We start from the raw sequence: 18,813 nt of genomic DNA, 5'->3' as shown, positions 1-18,813 counted from the left end.
AAGTTTTTCATTGTTTTCTGGTGTTTGTCGACATAGGTCGACATGGACACAATATAAGTGTACCGCGTCCCCTCGCATGGCTTGCTGCGCTCGCCATGCTTCGGGTGCAGTGCCTCGCTGCGCTCGGCACACTATTATATTCCCCCTCCAGGTCCACTGGGATGGTAAAGTGTGAATAAGTCGGTTTTAATGAAAAACTCATGAAAAACTCATGTTGACTTTTTGACCTGTTGACATTATAAATGTCGGTATTTTAAATGTTGGTATTTTGACCATGTCAGGATTTTGACCGTCGGTCATTTGCTGTTGGTATTTTGACCGCCTGGATTTTGATTGTCGGTAAATTGACTGCATCCCGTATTTGCTACATTGCTGCCTGACTTTTCCACCCTCACTAGAACATAATGACCACCCAATACACAATGATTTTCTGTACTTTAGCACCATTAATTGTGAGCTCCTAGGGAGGGAAGTCAGAAATTGATGGGCACCCGACAGAGCTATTCAATTGTAACTGTTTCCAATCCCCCCAGATTGTAAACTCCTTGGAGCAGGGCCCTCGTCTCTCCTGTTCTCACAGCCCCCTTCTCTTGTCTGTCTGCTGAGACCCTGCGCTGGGGGAAGGCTGAGCAGCACTGGACCCTGTTTACTCTAGGGCCTGTGTGCATAGTACAACCTGCACCCATTGCAGATGCACCACTGTAGTCGCAGCAATTTAATATTATAATACATGACATTACAAAGTGCTTATTAGTGGCTTGCACAGGTAGAAATACCAATCACGTGCACACCAGTGACAGTCACAACACAAGCAGGTGCGGAGTACATTTATTTTATAGAGAGTGCGGCACTCATGCTTTTTATATGCTTATTCATAAATGCCTTATCTTCTGTGTACATAGCCCTGCACCTGGGAGTAGAGAACATGTAATATAGGCCCTCTTTCCGAGTTGTTCGCTCGCAAGCTGCTTTTAGCAGCATTGCACACGCTAAGCCGCCGCCTACTGGGAGTGAATCTTAGCTTATCAAAATTGCGAACGAAAGATTCGCAATATTGCGAAAAGACTTCTCTGTGCAGTTTCTGAGTAGCTCGAGACTTACTCTTCCAGTGCGATCAGTTCAGTGCTTGTCGTTCCTGGTTTGACGTCACAAACACACCCAGCGTTCGCCCAGACACTCCTCCGTTTCTCCAGCCACTCCCGCGTTTTTCCCAGAAACGGTAGCGTTTTTTCACACACACCCATAAAACGGCCAGTTTCCGCCCAGAAACACCCACTTCCTGTCAATCACATTACGACCACCAGAACGAAGAAAAAACCTTGTAATGCCGTGAGTAAAATACCTAACTGCATAGCAAATTTACTTGGCGCAGTCGCACTGCGGACATTGCGCATGCGCATTAGCGACTAATCGCTCCGTTGCGAAAAAAAAATAACGAGCGAACAACTCGGAATGACCCCCATAGATCGCTCTGACAGATTTGTACTTTCTTTTATGCCTAAATGTGTGCTGAGCACCTTTATATTAAAAAGTGCTAATAAATGTAAGAAGATAAAATAAATATTGCCTAGTTACCATGTCAGAGCTCATAAACACCTTAAAATTCATCAAAGTATAAAATAAAAGATGGCATTTGGGATGAAATATCGCCATAAGGGAGTCGGGATATGGTGGAATGTAACGGACATCACAGAGCGTAATCTGTTTCTCCTTGGAAAAGCTCGCCCACAGTAGCTCCCATTATCCACTGTAAACATTTGTGGCCTGTGCATGTGTTCCAATCTTCTCTCTAATGTCACTTGACAGCGGCAGAAGAGAGAACAAGCAGAAGGCTACGTTGACTTAGGACACATGTTGCATTGTTACAGCAAACAGATGCCTGAAGAGAGGCTGCTCAACTTGGAACAAGCTGGGTGACAGATGCTCGGGTAGGGAGGGAGAGAACTCAGCCACTTGTGCCAGGGAAGACTGTGCACGCGGTCTCTGGCCGTACAACCATGCTCGTTTATACATTTATGGAATTATGAAAATGAAAGGGGTAAAACACAAGGCGTAGTACAAACATTTTGTTAGCAGACAATACAAACAAGGTAACACAGACATGCTGCAGACAAAAACATTTTACATAAAAAAATAAAATTAATTTGATATTAAATAACACAAAAACAATATATTAATATAACCCTGAGAAATACCCTTTTTTATTAATAATCTTACAATTGCTGTCCATGTATACATTTTTATAAATGAATATAGCCTAGTATAGCCGTCATTTACAGGCAGCTAGCTATTGTTACTAGCATTGCAGAGCTTTTCCCCTCTCTCTTCCACCATCTTCCCATCTCTTGCTACTGTTTTCCTCCCAACTTTATCATTCTCTCTTCTGCATCTCCCCCTCTTCCTCACATCTCTCTCTCTCTCTCCACCCCTCTTTCTCCTTTCTCTCTCTTTCTCCCGGCTTGGGAGCATGGGACCTCCTACACTGGCTGTGGGCGGAGTACCTATTTGTTGGGGGAAGAAGAGAGAGTGTATCTTGGCATCGGGCAGCCAGTGAGAGGGTAGAGCCTTGGGCTCCTGCCAGCCTTCACTGAGCTTTCACTAGACAGACACTTAGCAAACTCATATAGTCAGCGAGACCAGGTGTTAAGTTTGGGGTTACCTTTCTAAAGTGTAAACTAAAAATGTATCACAGAATACATCTGTATTTGCATAAATTAGCATATCTGTCCACCTGGCACATATGTAACGTCCCATCCATAACCTTATAATTAACCCCTATTATTAGTACTAGAATTATTATTATGTTTTACGTTTTGCGGGTTCACCTTGAAGGGCGTGTGATGGAGCGGGCACATCCAGCCTCCTGTTATCACCCACTTCATTAAATTACACTTTTAGATTACTCTCCTAAAATAATATGTTTTCATTTGAGTCACATTATTGTAATAACATTTGGACTATAGTTATTCCAGCATATAAGTCACCTTTATGTGTTTGGATTCATCTCTGCAGCAACGCCCCTATTTTGTCACTTAGGGGGGTCATTTATTAATCATCGCCTTTGCAGTGCCTTCTGTGTGCAACGTTAGCAAAGGGCAGGTGTATGAAGCGGCAACAGCAGGGGCTCCAAAAGGAGACTATCCCTGCAATGTACTCTCTTCAGTGCCCGGACTCCTGTGCTGTGCATGTGCCGTCCTGCTGATTAGATTGGGCTAATGCCGACTTTAGATGGCACTAGCTGCGGGGGCCAGTCTGTGGAGCATTCCGGAGCTTGGTAAATCTGGCTGCAGTTGGAAATGGAGGGATTGCAGCAGATATCGGAGATGGGTGATTTCAGGGAATAAGCCACAAATATTTTTTTGATAAATGGGTCCCTTAACAAGAAATACGTTGGATATGGTAACTACCATTTGTTCTAATAACAGGTGGTGAAACTGTGAGAGAGAAAAGAGTTGAACTGTTTGCATTGGCCTGTGCTACTAGGGCAGAAGTCCTCCCAGGTGCTCCCACAGTTGGCTGCCTTCTCCTCCCAGTCTGTGATAGTGTATCAGTTACAGCTCTCCAGTGCATCACAAAGCTCCACAGCTGCCAACAGTGATTCTTCAGGAAACACTATTTCCATTACCAGTGCAGAAACCACTGGCTCATATATCCTCTAACCAGGTGTCTAGAGGCAGTTATTGTGTATTTCTGTGAGACCCAGTTCTGAGTAAGTCATTCTGTGGTAGGCATCCCTGTTAGAGTAGTTTGCAGTCCTAGTAATGTACAGTTAGTTACAAAGTAGGACGCAGTGTAGTTGCTGAACGCAGTTGGGCAACACATGCTTCCCAGTCGCAAAGCGCACGTGTCCCGACTGTTAGCACACAGACACACAGTACAGATTAAGACGCACTGTATGTGAGTTTTTGTGGGAGTTCCTGGGAGACAATAGGGGGTGTCTAAGTCAATGCAGGAATGTCGCTGAAAGCGGCTGCATCCAAAGATGCTGACCTGCTCACATGGGTGGTATTCAGTATGCTGGCTGTTGGGATCCCGGCGCTCAGTATACCGGCGCCGGAATCCCGACACCCGGCATACCGACAACTATTCTCCCTCTTGGGGGTCCACAACCCGCCTGGAGGGAAAATAAATAGCATCGCGCCACCATGTCCGCAGCGTGGCAAGCGCAGCAAGCCCGCAAGGGGCTCATTTGCACTCGCCCAGCTGCCGGCATAACATACTACACCCGCTCACACAGAAGTCCATACTCAGATGGGGAAACTGCACCTGACATAGGACGAGTACAAGTGTTGGTGACGCGACCATTGCTGCATCTGAAGATACACAGAGAAGCACCCGTCGCAAAAGATGTAGCCGACTCTGTCTCTGCCTCGGAATCAGCATCTTGAGGTCCACAATTCAGCCATTTTTAGAAGACAGTTCTCCTACCCTGGTCTATGTCTAGTTGTCACTAAGCAGCACATCAGATAAAAGGAACAGATACCGTCCTGCAGCAAATGACATTAGAACAATGGCCCTCATTCCGAGTTGTTCGCTCGCTAGCTACTTTTAGCAGAAATGCAAACACAAAGCCGCCGCCCTCTGGGAGTGTTTCTTAGCTTAGCAGAATTGCTAACGAAAGATTAGCAATTGCTAACGAAAGCAATTTCCTTGCAGTTTCTGAGTAGCTCCAGACCTACTCCTAGATTGCGATCACCTCAGTCCGTTTAGTTCCTGGTTTGACGTCACAAACACGCCCAGCGTCCGGCCAGCCACCCCTCCGTTTCTCCAGCCACTCCAGCCACTCCTGCGTTTTTACCTGGCACGCCTGAGTTTTTTAGCACACTCCCTGAAAATGGCCAGTTTCTGCCCAGAAACACCCACTTCCTGTCAATCACACTACGATCAACAGAGCGATTGAAAAGCTTTGTTCGCCTGTGAGTAAAATAGCATAGTTTTGTGTAAAATTGCTTAGCGTGTGCGCTCTGCTGTGCATACGCATGCGCAGAACTGCCAGATTTTAGCCTATTAGCAAGTCTGCTATAATTAGCAGCGAGCGAACAACTCGGAATGAGGGCCAATGGCCCTCATTCCGAGTTGTTCGCTCGCTAGCTGCTTTTAGCAGCTTTGCACACGCTAAGCCGCCGCCTACTGGGAGTGAATCTTAGCATAACAGAATTGCGAACGCAAGATTAGCAGAATTGCAAATAGAAATTTCTTTGCAGTTTCTGAGTAGCTCGAGACTTACTCTGCCACTGCGATCAGTTCAGTCAGTTTCGCTCCTGGTTTGACGTCACAAACACACCCAGAGTTCGCCCAGACACTCCCCCGTTTCTCCAGACACTCCCGCGTTTTTCCCAGAAACGGCTGCGTTTTCTTGCACACACCCATAAAACGGCCAGTTTCCACCCAGAAACACCCACTTCCTGTCAATCACACGCCGATCACCAGAACGAAGAAATTTCTTCGTTAAGCCGTGAGTAAAATACCAAACTTTTAAGCAAATTTACTTGGCGCAGGCGCACTGCGAACGTTGCGCATGCGCAGTTTGCGATTAATCGCACCGATGCGAAGAAAAATAACGAGTGAACAACTCGGAATGAGGGCCAATGGCCCTCATTCCGAGTTGTTCGCTTATTAGCTGCTTTTAGCAGCACTGCACACGCTAAGCCGCCGCCCTCTGGGAGTGTATCTTAGCATAACAGAATTGCGAACGAAAGATTAGCAGAATTACGAATAGAAATTTCTTTGCAGTTTCTGAGTAGCTCGAGACTTACTCTGCCACTGCGATCAGTTCAGTCAGTTTCGTTCCTGGTTTGACGTCACAAACACACCCAGCGTTCGTCCAGACACTCCCCCGTTTCTTCAGACACTCCCGCGTTTTTCCCAGAAACGGCAGCGTTTTTTCGCACACACCCATAAAACGTCCAGTTTACGCCCAGAAACACCCACTTCCTGTCAATCACACGCCGATCACCAGAACGAAGAAATTTCTCCGTTAAGCCGTGAGTAAAATACCAAACTTTTTAGCAAATTTACTTGGCGCAGGCGCACTGCGAACGTTGCGCATGCGCAGTTTGCGACTAATCGCACCGATGCGAGGAAAAATAACGAGCGAACAACTCGGAATGAGGGCCCATGTTCCCGATTCTAAGGTGGGAGAAAAGCAAGTAACTTTGCACCTGCAACAAACCATGCTGCATTATAAGAGGTGCAAATACATCCATTATTTTGCATGCAGCGTAAATACTGGCTGCTATTGCATGTAGACCACAAGTACTGGGCAGCTTTATTGTTACACTGCAATTTAGATTGTCATTTGGCCACACCCCTCTCACTTCTAAGGCCGGGTGCACATTAGGCAATATATTGTTCTAATGCGAATTGAAATATATATCGTCCATATCATTCAATGTGTACGCTCAATTGCGCATTCACGTGCGTCGTCAGTAGTGTCATCCCATCTGATGCGTCGACCCTGTTTACCATGGTATGCAGTTGAATGCAGGATAGAAGGCTATATGGTACGGTTGTACACCGTATCATGCAGTGTGTAGGCTGCACTCTATATCGGTACTCTGGCCACGCCATTGGCTGAAATAAACATCTCTCTGATGTGTACCCCACCTACATCTCTCTGCACATGTTACATCTGTCTAACCTGCAGTACAATATGGTTTTGCCAAGAGGCAAAGTTACTGTCTTTTTTGCTTTACTCCCAATGTCAAGGCCTAATGTCCCTCAACCACAGCTACATGACAGCAAACATACCTGAGATACCTGATTAGTATTGTAGTTATGAGCGGGTTCAGTTCCGAGAACCGAAACACCCCCCCCCCCCCCCTCCCCCGAACTCCACGTGGTTTACACGGGTCCGAGGCAGCCTCGGTTCTTCCAGCCTGACTCGTAAAACCCGAAGGAGGTAAAACATCGTCATCCTGCTGTCAGATTCTCGCGAGATTCGGATTCCATATAAAGAGCCGTGCGTCGCCGCCATTTTCACTCGTGCATTGTTGAGAGAGAGAGAGGACGTTGCTACGTTCTCTGAGTGGAAAGCTCAATATCAGCTCAATATAAGTGCTCAGTATCAGTGCTGCATTGTGGTGACCAGTATACTACAGTACAATAGTCCAGTGCTGCATCTGGCTGCTCAGTGTCAGTTCTAGTATCCTCATCAGTGCTCAGTATCAGTGCTGCATTGTGGTGACCAGTATGCTACAGTACAATAGTCCAGTGCTGCATCTTGCTGCTCAGTGTCAGTTCTAGTATCCTCATCAGTGCTCAATATCAGTGCTGCATTGTGGTGACCAGTATACTACAGTACAATAGTCCAGTGCTGTTCTCGCTGCTCATTATCAGTTCTATAAATTAAGAAAAGGAGAACGGCTGCGCAAATGTATAAGAGCAATTAATAAGAATTGGTAGTGAGTAGTTAATGATAAGAGCTGACGTGTAGTAAAAGAGAATTTATTATATTAATAACATTAATTATAACACTTTGAAACTAAGTATAAAATTCAGTAGAACCATTCATACATAGATTAAATGTAACAACACCTCGATCAAATGAATAGTTGAGCTGCAAAGTAATGGCCCTCATTCCGAGTTGTTCGCTCGCAAGCTGCTTTTAGCAGCTTTGCACATGCTAAGCCGCCGCCTACTGGGAGTGAATCTTAGCTTATCAAAATTGCGAACGAAAGATTAGCAGAATTGCGAATTGACACTTCTTAGTAGTTTCTGAGTAGCTCCACACCTACTCGGCATCTGCGATCAGTTCAGTGCTTGTCGTTCCTGGTTTGACGTCACAAACACACCCAGCGTTCGCCCAGACACTCCTCCATTTCTCCAGCCACTCCCGCGTTTTTCCCAGAAACGGTAGCGTTTTTTTGCACACACCCATAAAACGGCCTGTTTCCGCCCAGAAACACTCACTTCCTGTCAATCACATTACGATCACCAGAACGAAGAAAAAACCTCGTAATGCCGTGAGTAAAATACCTAACTGCATAGCAAATTTACTTGGCGCAGTCGCACTGCGGCATTGCGCATGCGCATTAGCGACTATTCGCTCCGTTGCGAGAAAAAAATACAGAGCTAACAACTCGGAATGACCCCCAATGTCTTTTGTTGGAGGAAAGAAGCATGGATCCAATTGTTAACTCTACTTGAGTGTCCACAGTTCCAATCAGCAGCCGGTCAGTATCATGCTGATAGTAAATGCCGTAATGGTGGCTTCAAAGGCAAAGGAAAGCTGTAGTTTTACAGATGATTAAATACCTCTCCTCGGGCTGTAATAGACCGGGATATCAGTAGCTCAGTAAGCAGCTTGCTACCAAATAGGTAACAAGATCAAGGTGTGCCGGCAATCTCCCTCTGTACGCCGCTGATACTGCACTTTCCACCGCTGGCTATTTGGCCACAGCACGCTCATCTCCTTGCCGCACAGACGGGCACTGGGCACTGCAGGACCGCACTACCGAGGACGCTCGGTACGGACTAGCCCGAGGAGAGGTATTTAATTATCTGTAAAACTACAGCTTTCCTTTGCCTTTGAAGCCACCATTACGGCATTTACTATCAGCATGATACTGACCGGCTGCTAATTGCAACTGTGGATACTCAAGTAGAGTTAACAATTGGATCCATGCTTCTTTCCTCCAACAAAAGACATTACTTTGCAGCTCAACTATTCATTTGATCGAGGTGTTGTTACATTTAATCTATGTACGAATGTTTCTACTGAATTTTATACTTAGTTTCAAAGTGTTATAATTAATGTTATTAATATAATAAATTCTCTTTTACTACACGTCAGCTCTTATCATTAACTACTCACTACCAATTCTTATTAATTGCTCTTATACATTTGCGCAGCCGTTCTCCTTTCCTTAATTTATTTACCTGTAACAAACACACACACAGTGTTTTACGGCAGCGCAGCTGATAGAGCAATTACATACCCACATATCTATTTAATATTAATATCATTACTTGAGGCGCTACTCAGCAGTTGTCAGTTTTTTATTGTCAGTTCTAGTATGCTCATCAATGCTCAGTATCACTGCTCATTGTCTTGTGCTGCATTGTGGTGACCAGTATACTACAGTACAATAGTCCAGTGCTGCATCTCGCTGCCCAGTTTCAGTTCTAGTATCCTCAACAGTGCTCAGGATCACTACTCATTGTCTTGTGCTGCATTGTGGTGACTAGTATACTACAGTGCAATAGTCCAGTGCTGCAACTCGCTGCTCAGTGTCAGTTCTAGTATCCTCATCAGTGCTCAGTATCACTGCTCATTGTCTTGTGCTGCATTGTGGTGCTCAGTATACTACAGTACAATAGTCCAGTGCTGCATCTCGCTGCTCAGTGTCAGTTCTAGTATCCTCATCAGTGCTCAGTATCACTGCTCATTGTCTTGTGCTGCATTGTGGTGCTCAGTATACTACAGTACAATAGTCCAGTGCTGCATCTCGCTGCTCAGTGTCAGTTCTAGTATCCTCATCAGTGCTCAGTATCACTGCTCATTGTCTTGTGCTGCATTGTGGTGACCAGTATACTACAGTACAATAGTCCAGTGCTGCATCTCGCTGCTCAGTGTCAGTTCTAGTATCCTCATCAGTGCTCAGTATCACTGCTCATTGTCTTGTGCTGCATTGTGGTGACCGGGTTCACTACGATACGCCGGCGGTCGGGCTCCCGGCGACCAGCATACCGGCGCCGGGAGCCCGACCGCCGGCTTACCGACAGCGTGGCGAGAGCAAATGAGCCCCTTGCGGGCTCGCTGCGCTCGCCACGCTACGGGCACGGTGCACACTATTTTATTCTCCCTCCAGGGGGGTCGTGGACCCCCACGAGGGAGAATAAGTGTCGGTATGCCGGCTGTCGGGCTCCCGGCGCTGGTATGCTGGTCGCCGGGAGCCTGACCGCCGGCATACTGAAGACCACCCGTGGTGACCAGTATACTACAGTACAATAGTCCAGTGCTGCATCTCGCTGCTCAGTGTCAGTTCTAGTATCCTCATCAGTGCTCTTTATCACTGCTCATTGTCTTGTGCTGCATTGTGGTGACCAGTATACTACAGTACAAAAGTCCAGTGCTGCATCTCGCTGCCCAGTGTCAGTTCTAGTATTCTCATCAGTGCTCAGTATCACTGCTCATTGTCTTGTGCTGCATTGTGGGGACCAGTATACTACAGTACAATAGTCCAGTGCTGCATCTCGCTGCCCAGTGTCAGTTCTAGTATCCTCATCAGTGCTCAGTATCACTACTCATTGTCTTGTGCTGCATTGTGGTGACCAGTATACTACAGTACAATAGTCCAGTGCTGCAACTCGCTGCCCAGTTTCAGTTCTAGTATCCTCATCAGTGCTCAGTATCACTACTGATTGTCTTGTGCTGCATTGTGGTGACCAGTATACTACAGTACAATAGTCCAGTGCTGCATCTCGTTGCCCAGTTTCAGTTCTAGTATCCTCATCAGTGCTCAGGATCACTACTCATTGTCTTGTGCTGCATTGTGGTGACCAGTATACTACAGTACAATAGTCCAGTGCTGCATCTCGCTGCCAAGTTTCAGTTCTAGTATCCTCATCAGTGATCAGGATCACTACTCATTGTCTTGTGCTGCATTGTGGTGACCAGTAAACTACAGTACAATAGTCCAGTGCTGCATCTCGCTGCCCAGTGTCAGTTCTAGTATCCTCATCAGTGCTCAGTATCACTGCTCATTGTCTTGTGCTGCATTGTGGTGACCAGTATACTACAGTACAATAGTCCAGTGCTGCATCTCGCTGCCCAGTGTCAGTTCTAGTATCCTCATCAGTGCTCAGTATCACTACTCATTGTCTTGTGCAGCATTGTGGTGACCAGTATACTACAGTACAATAGTCCAGTGCTGCATCTCGCTGCCCAGTGTCAGTTCTAGTATCCTCATCAGTGCTCAGGATCGCTGCTCATTGTCTTGTGCTGCATTGTGGTGACCAGTATACTACAGTACATTACTAAAAGTCCAGTGTCTTGTGCTGCATCTTGCTGCTGTAGGGTGCTGTGGTAGTGTCCTGTCACTGTGCATAGGTCATCATCATTCCAGTCACAGTGGTATCTGGTATCTATCCAGTGGTATCTAATTCCAGACATTACTGCCATCTAATTCCAGATATATTACTGGCATATAATTCCACACATTAAAAAAATGGAGAACAAAAATTTGGAGGGTAAAATAGGGAAAGATCAAGATCCACTTCCACCTAGTGCTGAAGCTGCTGCCACTAGTCATGGCAGAGACGATTCAATGCCATCAACGTCGACTGCCAAGGCTGATGCCCAATGTCATAGTAGAGAGCATGTAAAATCCAAAAAACAAAAGTTCAGTAAAATGACCCAAAAATCTAAATTAAAAGCGTCTGAGGAGAAGCGTAAACTTGCCAATATACCATTTACGACACGGAGTGGCAAGGAACGGCTGAGGCCCTGGCCTATGTTCATGGCTAGTGGTTCAGCTTCACATGAGGATGGAAGCACTCATCCTCCCACTAGAAAACTGAAAAGCGTTAAGCTGGCAAAAGCACAGCAAAGAACTGTGCGTTCTTCTAAATCACATATCCCCAAGGAGAGTCAAATTGTGTCGGTTGCGATGCCTGACCTTCCCAACACTCCTTCCACCATTTGCACGCCCCCTGCAAGTGCTGGAAAGAGCACCCACAGTCCACTTCCTGATATTCAAATTGAAGATGTCACTGTTGAAGTACACCAAGATGAGGATATGGGTGTTGCTGGCGCTGAGGAGGAAATTGACAAGGAGGATTCTGATGGTGAGGTGGTTTGTTTAAGTCAGGCACCCGGGGAGGCACCTGTTGTCTGTGGGATGAATAAGGCCATTGACATGCCTGGTCAAAATCCAAAAAATCACCTCTTCGGTGTGGAATTATTTTAACAGAAATGCGGACAACAGGTGTCAAGCCACTTGTTGCCTTTGTCAAGCTGTAATAAGTAAGGGTAAGGACGTTACCCACCTAGGAACAACCTCCCTTATACGTCACCTGGAGCGCATTCATCAGAAGTCATTGACAAGTTCAAAAACTTTGGGTGACAGCGGAAGCAGTCCACTGACAACTAAATCCATTCTTCCTCTTGTACCCAAGCTCCTGCAAACTACCCCACCAACTCCCTCAATGTCAATTTCCTCCTTAGACAGGAACGCCAATAGTCCTGCAGGCCATGTCACTGGCAGGTCTGACGAGTCCTCCACTAACTGGGATTCCTACGTTGGATCCTTGAGTGGAACGCCTACTGCTGCTGTTGCTGCTGGTGCTGCTGTTGTTGCTCCTGGGAGTCGATCGTCATCCCAGAGGGGAAGTCGGAAGACCACTTGTACTACTTCCAGTAAGCAATTGACTGTCCAACAGTCCTTTGCGAGGAAGATGAAATATCACAGCAGTCATCCTGTTGCAAAGAGGATAACTCAGGCCTTGACAACTATGTTGGTGTTAGACGTGCGTCCGGTATTCGCCGTTAGTTCACAGGGACTTAGAGAATTGCTTGAGGTAGTATGTCCCCGGTACCAAATACCGTCTAGGTTCCACATCTCTAGGCAGACGATACCGAGAATGTACACAGACGTCAGAAAGAGAGTCACCTGTGTCCTAAAAAATGCAGTTGTACCCACTGTCCATTTAACCACGGACATGTGGGGCAGGGCAGACTAAGTACTATATGACTGTGACAGCCCATTGGGTAGATGTATTGCCTCCCGCAGCAACAACAGCAGCAGCGGCACCAGTAGCAGCATCTCGCAAACGCCAACTCGTTCCTAGGCAGGCTACGCTTTGTATCACCGCTTTCCATAAGAGGCACACAGCTGACAACCTCTTACAAAAACTGAGGAACATCATCGCAGATTGGCTTACCCCAATTGGACTCTCCTGGGGATTTGTGACATCAGACAACGCCACCAATATTGTGTGTGCATTACATGTGGGCAAATTCCAGCACGTCCCATGTTTTGCACATACAATGAATTTGGTGGTGCAGATTTTTTTTAAAAACGACAGGAGCGTGCAGGAGATGCTGTCGGTGGCCCGAAGAATTGCGGGCCACTTTCGGTATTCAGCCACCGCGTGCCGAAGACTAGCGCACCAACAAACACTCCTGAACATGCCCTGCCATCAGCTGAAGCAAGAGGTGGTAACGAGGTGGAATTCAACCCTCTATATGCTTCAGAGGATGGAGGAGCAGCAAAAGGCCATTCAAGCCATTACATCTGCCTATGACATAGGCAAAGGAGGGGGAATGCACCTGACTCAAGCACAGTGGAGAATTATTTCAATGTTGTGCAAGGTTCTCCAACCCTTTGAACTTGCCACACGTGAAGTCAGTTCAGACACTGCCAGCCTAAGTCAGGTCATTCCCCTCATCAGGCTTTTGCAGAAGCAGCTGGAGAGATTGGAGGAGGAGCTAAAATGGAGCAATTCCGCTAAGCATGTGGGACTTGTTGATGGAGCCCTTCATTTGGTTAACCAGGATTCACGGGTGGTTAATCTGTTTAAATCAGAGCACTACATTTTGACCACCGTGCTCGATCCTAGGTTTAAAGCCTACATTGTATCTCTTTCCGGCAGACACAAGTGTGCAGATGTTCAAAGACCTGCTGGTGAGACACTTGCCAAGTCAAGCGGAACGTGACCCGCTAACAGCTCCTCCTTCATTTTCTACCGCCACTGGAGCTGCCAGGAAAAAGATAAAGTTTCCCAAACCACCCACTGGCGGTGATGCAGGGCAGTTAGGAGCAAGTGCTGACATCTGGTCTGGACTGAAGGACCTGCAAACGATTACTGACATGTCGTCTACTCTCATTGCATATGATTCTGTCACCATTGAAAGAATGGTGGAGGATTATATGAGTGACAGCATCACTGTAGGCATGTCAGACAGTCCGTACGTATACTGGCAGGAAAAAGAGGCAATTTGGAGGCCCTTGCACCTACTGGCTTTATTTTACCTAAGTTTCCCCCCTTCCAGTGTGTACTCCGAAAGAGTATTTAGTGCAGCCGGTAACCTTGTCAGCGATCCACGTAGGACGTCACTTCCAGAAAATATGGAGAAGATGATGTTCATCAAAATGACTTATAGGTGGTCATTCCGAGTTGTTCGCACGCTAAGCCGCCGCCTATTGGGAGTGAATCTTAGCTTAGCAAAATTGCGAACGAAAGATTAGCAGAATTGCGAATAGACACTTCTTAGCAGTTTCTGAGTAGCTCCAAACTTACTCGGCATCTGCGATCAGTTCAGTGCTTGTCGTTCCTGGTTTGACGTCACAAACACACCCAGCGTTCGCCCAGACACTCCTCCGTTTCTCCAGCCACTCCCGCGTTTTTCCCAGAAACTGTAGCGTTTTTTCACACACTCCCATAAAACGTCCAGTTTCCGCCCAGAAACACCCACTTCCTGTCAATCACATTACGATCACCAGAACGAAGAAAAAACCTCGTAATGCCGTGAGTAAAATACCTAACTGCATAGCAAATTTACTTGGCGCAGTCGCACTGCCGACATTGCGCATGCGCATTAGCGACTATTCGCTCCGTTGCGACAAAAAAATAACGAGCGAACAACTCGGAATGACCCCCATAATCAATTCCTCCGTGGAGACATTTACCAGCAATTGCCTCCAGAAAGTACACAGGGACCTGAGATGGTGGATTCCAGTGGGGACGAATTAATACTCTGTGAGGAGGGGGATGTACACAGTGAAAGGGGTGAGGAACCGGATGATGAGGAGGAGGTGCACATCCTGCCTCTGTAGAGCCAGTTTGTGCAAGGAGAGATTGATTGCTTCTTTTTTTGTGGGGGCCCAAACCAACCAATCATTTCAGCCACAGTCGTGTGGCAGACCCTGTGGCTGAAATGATGGGTTTGTTAAAGTGTGCATGTCCTGTTTATACAACATAGCAGGTGCTATGTTTTTGTACGTACATGATCGCAGCTGATGGCATATACATGCCTTGAAAACGCCCAAGTCATGTCTGCGCTTTTGCTGCCTCTCCCCGTTACTGCCTCCAAACAGTCCCTTCCTCTCAATCACTCTGCAATAAAAATCTTAGTGCGAGCGTGATCAGTGCGTCACCTTGGGACTTGCGCAGTGCGATCACGACACATGCGCAGTCTGCTGATAATCACTCCATTGCGTGAGCATCGGCATCGTGTACAAACATGAATTACAGTAGGCCCCCCTGGTCTCCAAACTGCGGACAGCTCAGGCCTGTCTCACCTAGAGGGTAAAATGAGTAAAGACCACTAGTCATGATATTTTTATCAAATGGAAATGTATTAATAATATGAATCACTTTTCTTCAAACAAAGCCTCCAACACTTGCCATTCCACAGTACAGACAATGATAAGGGGGATGTACATTATATCACTACACACCTAGAAATGTGCCAAGTAATAAGCAGAATTCATGTACGTTGAAGAAGCTCATATATACATATAAGGTTAGTTCTGCAAGGTAGGCTGGCTCATTGGAATTTCTGTAATACTGTAGGTGCAATGTGCACATAGACCTCTGGGTCCAGGAGGGGCACACACTGCACCCATATTTTAACACTTTCCTTTCCGGAGTACAGCGTCGGGTTCTGCAGTTGCGGTGAAAATCGCTGCCAAAATGGCCACTGCTCATGCGCAGTAGTCAAATTGGTCTCCAGAACATGGAGGGCGCATTTTTCCAGAGCCCTGGGTATGGTGGCCAATCCCGGGATCGGCCGGATCCCGGGATTTAGGGCCAAAAACGTCCGGGATTGGAAGGTCCAATCCTGGGGATTGAGGGATCAGCGTTGAGCGTCCACAGAACGCTCAGACGCTGCCTGGCTTCCTCCTTCCGGCTCGCTTGGTGCAGCATGAGGTCACATTGCGCCGTCAGCCTAACACTGAGGGAGGCAGGAAGAGGTTCCCCCGACCGCCCTCGGTATATGGTTAGTAATGTGTGCGGGGCGGGGTGGGGCGAGGGGGCGGCCACACACTTAAAAGCCAGTCCCGGGTATCCTGGGAATCCCGGGATTGGCCATTTTTCAATCCCAATACCCGGGATTGAAAAAATGGCCTGGGATTGGCTTCCCTAGCCCTGGGCATGCGAAGTAGACTCCTGCGCCGTGCAAAGGAGGAGGTCCACCCTGGATGCACACGGGCCCCCTCCACTGTTAAATCGCCCCTGGGCTGGCGTGTGAGTCAGTTTGGCTTGGTTGCTCTCCCCTACATGTTCACTGACCGCTGGCTCTTATGCCCTGCCTCCTTCTATATTCTGTCCTTGTGCTAATTCTCCTTTCTCCTTAGGAATTCAGAGAATGTGATAAGGGATGCAGAAATCTAAAGCAACAAAAATCCTCTCCAGACCAGGAGGGGGAAGGAGTAGAGATTAAATGAAGTATCAACAAGGACTCTGCACCTGACCTATGGTTCTCTAATGGTATTGGGGGAGGAATTCATAACCTGCATTCTGTACAGTTACTGCCTACGCTGGAATTCTTTTAAGCACTTGTTATCTGTTATCATAGCCTGGCATCTTATAAACACACAGGTTTCTATTTCCTTCAGTGCCAGTTTCCAGCCTATAATGATCAGATCTACCTAGTCTATCTTAGTTCTAAACTCTGTGTTTAAATAACATTAGAATTACTTAAAATACAAACTAGAGAATTGGTCTTTGGTACTCACACTTATCAAGGTACTTAAGATTCTTTGCATTTTACTGGCTTATAAATCCCTATTGTGGTATAGCTCTAGTACACAAAGGCTGAGGAGCCATAATGATGTGGATCACTGGTGCTATACAGCCCATCGCATGGTCATTTGCAGCCCCAAATTAATCATGTGTCCCTAGGCACCATACTGTTTCGGGTCCCCTTCCTACCTTCATTGGTAGAGAAAGTCCAAGATAGAAAAAGGAACCTAATTTGGCTAATGCATACCCTCCAACACGGCTGAACCTAAAATTGGTACAAATTAGGGAAGGGGTGTGGCCACGAATAAAGGGGGTGTGGCGCTCCTATAGGAATCAATAGGATTGGGAGAAGCCGAAACCCAGTACAAAGCCCTTTATGGCCCATACAGACCACAAAAAACATGCTAATGGATGGTCTTTCTAAGGTCATGTTATAGAATGCCAAGTGTCCTAGGACAGTCCAATACCTCCCTGTCAGCCCAGAACAAATCATGGTACTGTAACTAAGGGTTACCACTGTGCATGTAGGCAGCAGAATAATGAGCAGGAAGAGGATCCATCGATGTATCCTTGGAACAGAAGAAAAGCTGCCTTGGGCACGACGATGCTTGGAGACACAGTTTCAGAACTGACTATAGTCAGTTGTCTTTCAGCTTTGAAGAACCAGCAGCAGGACTTTGTCAGTATGAAGACTACAGTACATTTGACCATCACCATGGCTTTCCATTTGTATTTATGACTATAAAAAAGGTTCAACTGATAAAATGTTGTGACTTATGCCTTTGCTATGCAGTGACATTGCCATCATGCCATGTGTATGTGTAGAAGACTTGTGGGATGGGTGCGACTTGTAATACATTTCTCAATTATTCCCAAACTGCAGCACACCTTCTTCCCCAAGGTTTTGGGCCACTAAAAAATCCCAAACATTCAAAACATATAAAATGCTGCTGAAGTGAAACGTAACACTGAATGGTAGCAGTCATAACTGAATGTTTCAGTTCTAAACCACAAAGAGCAGCACAGTGGTACAGTGGTTAGTACTGATATTTCACATTACTCTGGCAATGAGGCCACTGGCATACGCATCACTTATCACTTAATTAGTACCTCATTCAATTTGAGTTAATCATCTTTGCTCAGCCATGAATATCCTTAAAACCAGGACTGTTATGGTGCCTTGAGTACCGAGTTTGGGAACCACTGACGGGTTGGGTACGGGTGACCGGCGTTTAGGATCCAGCCGGTCACCATACCGATGCTGGGATCCTGGGGTTTAGAATGCCGGCAGGAGGGGGTGGCAAGAACAGCGAAGCCCCTTGTGTCGTGGACACCCACAAGTGGGAATAGTCCCGCCAGCTGTCAGGATTATGAGGGGTTGGGATGCAGAAGTCCGTATTGTGACCGGCGACCTTCTGTCACATAACTGCATACCCCAGTGACCTATGCTGTATTTATATAATATGGTTGTTCTCAACTACAGTCCTCTAGTACTACCAACAGGTCATGTTTTGTGGATTTCTTTACTCATGCACAGGTGAGTTCATAGGTGTGCGCAGGGGGGGTGCCTGGTGTGCACAGGCACCCCCTAATGTCTGTCACCCCCTCACACACACCTGCTGTTGCTACAGTATCGGCGATCGCAGAGTGTGCTCATTTCTGTCCTCCCGCCCATTGCGCCCACCACCCCCTACGCTCAGTCTGGCTGTCATTCATTTGTATGGTGCAGCATCACTGACGTAATCCTACTCCCAGTTCCTCTAACCTGTGGGATGTGTCGTGATGATGTCATGCCGCGTGCATGCCCGCTCATGCTCCCACCCACTCTCTCTCTCTCCTCATCATGTGCCAATGCCACAGAATACAGCGTTCATCTTGGAGGAGGACAAATTCAAATTTAATATCAATATATATTTCGAGAGATTAGGATATAATCTATGGTAATAAAATATAAAAATTTAAAATATATTAAACAGATTATATATATATATATATATATATATATATATATATGTGCATCAATTCTCTATATTATTTAGTTTGCATTGAGTGCCAATATGTGGTGGTAGACACGCCTGATAGGTGATGTTAGACGTGCCCAATAGGCGGTGCTAAACACGC

General features: G+C 46.6%; 1 long non-coding RNA gene across 1 annotated transcript in view; it reads left to right on the top strand.

Moving 5' to 3' along the window:
• Positions 1–17,401, top strand: part of LOC134965054 (uncharacterized) — a 142,353-nt gene extending 124,952 nt beyond the window's left edge. The window contains exon 4 of the long non-coding RNA XR_010188287.1: positions 16,305–17,401. This is a non-coding gene — a long non-coding RNA (uncharacterized LOC134965054). The remainder of the gene's footprint in view (positions 1–16,304) is intronic.
• Positions 17,402–18,813: the final 1,412 nt, after the last annotated feature.

The sequence above is a fragment of the Pseudophryne corroboree genome, chromosome 10 (assembly GCF_028390025.1).
Source record: "Pseudophryne corroboree isolate aPseCor3 chromosome 10, aPseCor3.hap2, whole genome shotgun sequence".
NCBI classification, from domain to species: domain Eukaryota; kingdom Metazoa; phylum Chordata; class Amphibia; order Anura; family Myobatrachidae; genus Pseudophryne; species Pseudophryne corroboree.
Note: the sequence above shows the minus strand (reverse complement) of the source record. Positions and strands in the feature narration are given on the sequence as shown.